Here is a 4,831-nt window from a genome sequence, read left to right as displayed (position 1 = left end):
TTACTGTGCAATACTATAATTGATTGTAATATTATACTTACTCACTTTTTATAAAGTATTTCAATCATATAAAACATACAAACATAAAAATGATATTAGAATTTTAAAATTATTGACTAGTAATAGCCAATAACACTCTGACTTTATGTGAGCTTATAAGGTTTAGCCTGGAAATAATGTTCAAGGGAAACATAATCCTACAGGTCAGTTTGAGTGATGTTAGATGTATATTTAGGTCAGAAGATAAATGAGGACAGCCAGAGGCAAAACATTTAACTCATTCTGTCCTACAGAAATTAAACTTTCCCACAGGAGAAGTAGGTGGACCCCAGATGTAACAGGAAGGCAGCTGGTACCGGGTGGGGAAGATGGGAGTGAGAGGAATGAAGACCATCAGTGGTACTAACGAGCCATTAGAGCAGGAGACCCCTGTCCTCTGAGAAAAGATAGGTCCTTTGCTGTGCTCATCCTATTCAATGGGAGTGTCTTCTCAGGCTTAAAATTAAGACACACTGCAATAAAGATCTGAAGTTGTGCTTTTTCAGTGTCTGCCTCTCCGTCAGCGCAGCAGGAAGCTGTTTCCAGTGTCCTTGCACTGCTTTGCCAGAAGTGAATAATCAGTACTTGTTAACAGCTGAATTTTTGCATGTACATTTACAATGCAAGAAAATGCTCTGTTTTGTTAAGCTTATATTCTTATTTTGTTTATTCTTTAAAATAGGCTGTAATAAGATCTTTATGCAGCCATAGTAACACTGGTTTGTTTAAAAAAATGAAAATAAGCAGCTTCAGAAGTGTGATGTCAGTGCCAGGTGTCTGTTTATCAGCACCATAGGTAAGTACGGTGCTCCTATGGGTTTCAGTGGGTTTGAAGAGTAGGTATGAGCATTTCTGAACAGTAACTGAATTTACAAATTAACTGATGCAGTCACAAATCATGGAGAAAAACATAATCTCCAGATTAAGGACCCATTTCACTACTGAGTTGTTCCAGGCATATACTCTACTCTTTTTGCATTTAATTTTTACAGTATCAAACTTGAATAGTGTAATGATGAACTAGGTCCCATGCAGTTATACAGGAAGAAAATAAGTGTAAATAAATCGAGATAGAAAGCTTTACATCATTTTTCCTAGATGAAAAGCAATGGAAAATCAAGTGTTCACCCTGTAGCATAAGTTTCCTACCATCCTCTGTTGCTATTATGACTATGCACAGGAATTGGCTTTAAATAAGTAGGTGTCTGATACAAGCAGGCTGTAAACAGAATAGAGAAATAAAGATACAAACAATTATTTAATAAACATACAATGTCTATAACATCAATTTAATTTGCTCATGGCTGCCTTCAAACCCTTAACTAAACAGTTTACTGAAAAAACAATGATCTGTTTCTGTTTCTTTGGAGACTCAAAGCAGATTTAGGAAAATGGACAAGATTCTGTTCTGCTTTGGACATCATCATCACCATCATCACTAACTGTATTCTAATTGAGGAACTTACTGATGGTGATGAATCCAGAAGCAATAGACACTGCCTTTACAGGCTTCAGCTGAGACTAACATACCTTGTGGTATTTTTTCTCCACCTCTTCTGGGTGCAATAATAAAAATATTGCCTCTCCCTGCCTGTCTTCTATTGTATCAGCCATGAATATTTGATATGGAAGTCTCTGAAAGACAGTAAGTCTGGAAAACGTTCCTTTGAAATACAATCACACTTTGTAAAAAATATTAACTTTATGTTTTTGGAGTTATTTCTAGTGATGCACTCTAGGTGGTGCTGATAAGATAGAGTGTACACTAAAGGCGTTCTGTAGCTAGTAAGAGTTACATTATAGGAGACTTTCTGAAAGGCTCTTTCAAACAATATGTCCAGAAGTCATGGATTTGGAATTCTGGATTTCAATTTCAAATTTATTATTTTGGAACTTCTATTAAAGGTGTACTGATTTGGGATTTTTTGTTTGGCAAATAAAATAGCTTGTTCTGTTAATAGAGTCTTTCAAGTAATTTGGGTTTTTCCACGTTTCACTATAACTAATGTTTTCCCTTTTGCCTGATAAAATTTGGAGGAATGACATTGATGAAAAAGGAGGAAGTTTTAGTAAGAACAGAATTCTCTAAATTTAGCAACTTTCAATAAATTTCCTTCAGTATGCTCCTAAATAAAGGAAGCCTGAAAAATCTTCAGGACAATGCCTGTTACAATCAAAGGAAACCCTTCAGCTTTTTCAGTTGGCTACTCAATTGCTTCCGATGCACAAGAAGAAACAAAACAGCTGTGAATTACTCTGTTGACAGATATTCTAGAGACAAAGCAGGTACAGGGACTCCTTATATTCTCCCAGTCGGCACTGGTATTACCTTGGGTCCATGGCAAGCTGCATTAACATGGCACAAAGCCAGAGCTTTTGAAACCTGTTAAGAGTCAAGGGTTATTACCTCTGGCACTCGGCCACAGTCATGGGGCTGAAATGTTTGTGGATCCGAGGTACTATGTCCACACAGGGCTGTGTTTCACTATGTGATGGTTACAGTTTGGATTGTCATCTGCCTTTTACAGTCTAGGCATACCCATATTGCTTGACTGCTGTAAGTGATATACCAGATGGATGTTAATCCTTCTGTGAGCTTTTTATCTCTCAGACTCACAAGAACATAAGATGGACCTGGAAGAAACTGGTAGGGTTGACTTCAGAACTGGCCATCTACCCTAGCAGTAAAGTGTTACAGGTGGAGAATCTTTGGGTAGTAGGTTGGCCCTGGAGGGCTTCTCAAGCTGTCTCCTCTTGCTACTCTGATCCTCTTCCAAGATGTAGTGACTCAGTCACAAAACTGAAACTGTTGAAGCTTGAATGTGACGTGAAGCCCACAAAAAATTGTCCTGATAAGTATCTAGCTCCTCTTAAGAATCATATCCATACATCTCAAGCCAAGGGTAAAATGTATCAATCTCAGCATCAACTGTTCTATGGCACTGAAATATCTGACATAGACCAAGCAAATGTGACAACCATCAAACTGGTGTTACCAACCAGCTTCATGCTACTGTAAATGCTTATAGAAATGACAGTAGGAGACTGAATTACTTCAGTTATTCATCATTCTGTCTTCATGATGGAAGCAGACCTTCCAGTGTTGCTGGCAGCAGGTTCTCCAGTTTCTCTGGTTTTCCCTGTAGCACTGCTGCCATGTGTTCTGCCAGTGTACATATGTGACATGATCAGTCTTGTTGACTCAATGGTAGCCAGAGCTCTAACTTCCTTAGTTTCCTACTGGGGAATCCAGACATTCCTTTGGGTGCACTACCTTTAAGAATTTGGCCACAAGATCAGATGGAGAGATGAATATTTAGATCTTACCATGCTACTACCCTCTGTCCAGTTATCTTAATGTATAAGATAAGGTGACTTAATTAGAAACCCCCCTCTGGACAGCCTGCAATGTTTCATGGAGTTATTCTCTTCCAGATGCAGGAGTTTGCATTTGCCCTTCAGCTTCATGAGGTTCATGTTGGTCCATTTGTCTAGCTTTACTGAGGTCTGTCTGAAAGGCAGCCCTCCCTCGTAGCATAGCAACCTCTAATAAGCACTGTCCAAAATTAAGGTTAAGTAAATTAATCCAGAGCAGGAAGCAACCACACTTGAAATTCATTGTTTGGGCAATAGCACTATTTGCTACTGGAAAAAGTTAACAAGTTACTTGAGTCTTTTCAAGCACAATTGAAAGCATATCCTCATAAAAATAGATGAGCATTTAACTCAGAGCATATCAAATATATGATCTAGCCATTCCTTAATATTATTCCTATGATGTACCCATTGTGAAGCCTTTTCTGTATATACTGCATGCTTCCACATTGATTTAAATATTATGTTATATGAAAGATAAGCTTCTTGTAGTCTTAGTGCCTGTAATCACCCATTCACTTCAGATTCCATTTATTGATGAATCCTGCTGTTTATCCTCTTGCTTCAATTAAAAAAAGAAAAAACAAACCAAAACCAAAAAACACACCCAAAACAAATCAGAAAACAACTCAGATCTACATAGCTTTCCTCATGATTTTTCAGAAATTAAAATAACTCTAGCATAGCTGTTTCAGAAGGGTCACATAACTGAACTTAGTGTTCTAGATATCATCCTGGATGTTTATGTAGTGAAATATCATCTGTATTTTCCATGCTATTGAAAAAAGCCTTATTAAAGTAAGAATAACTAATATACTGATAACTGGTAAGAAAAAAAAATAATGTGGTTAGTATCAGCTGAGACACATGTCTCTTTATCAATACCTCACATTTTTGTGCTCTTTTTTTCGTAGTATCTCCACATTTTGACAAAAGAAGAGTATTTTACAGATTTAATATCCATGTTAACTGCATTCATGTGGAAAAAGGATATGGTTCTGGGGTCTTCAGCTCTATGGCTTCCTTCATAAGCAATATTATTCTTCAGGTTCCGGAAATTTTCCAACTGAAAACAAACAAAAACCCCCACTGTTAAGGTTTTCATAGGGAAGCAAATATTATTTCTATGAAAAGCATTCAAAAGCAAAGAATACATTGATAGCTTACTTAGGTTTAAAATTTTGCCTTTTTAATCAAAATATTGAAAAAAAACAGGCATGGATTATTTTCTTTTATTTTGCTCTGGTCCTTCCTAATCTTTCTGTTTCCTTTTTCTGCACTGGATATAAATAAGTGAAGTTTAAGATTTTTGGGGTTTCCTCTCCCCGCAGTTTATCATTTCCTATCTAGGAAACATTACAAAATAGCAGAAGAAAAAGGGAAATCTTGTCCCTTAGCTCTATAGTAGTATCACAGT

Source organism: Grus americana, chromosome 1 (assembly GCF_028858705.1).
Source record: "Grus americana isolate bGruAme1 chromosome 1, bGruAme1.mat, whole genome shotgun sequence".
NCBI lineage: Eukaryota > Metazoa > Chordata > Aves > Gruiformes > Gruidae > Grus > Grus americana.
This window is presented reverse-complemented; position numbering follows the sequence as displayed.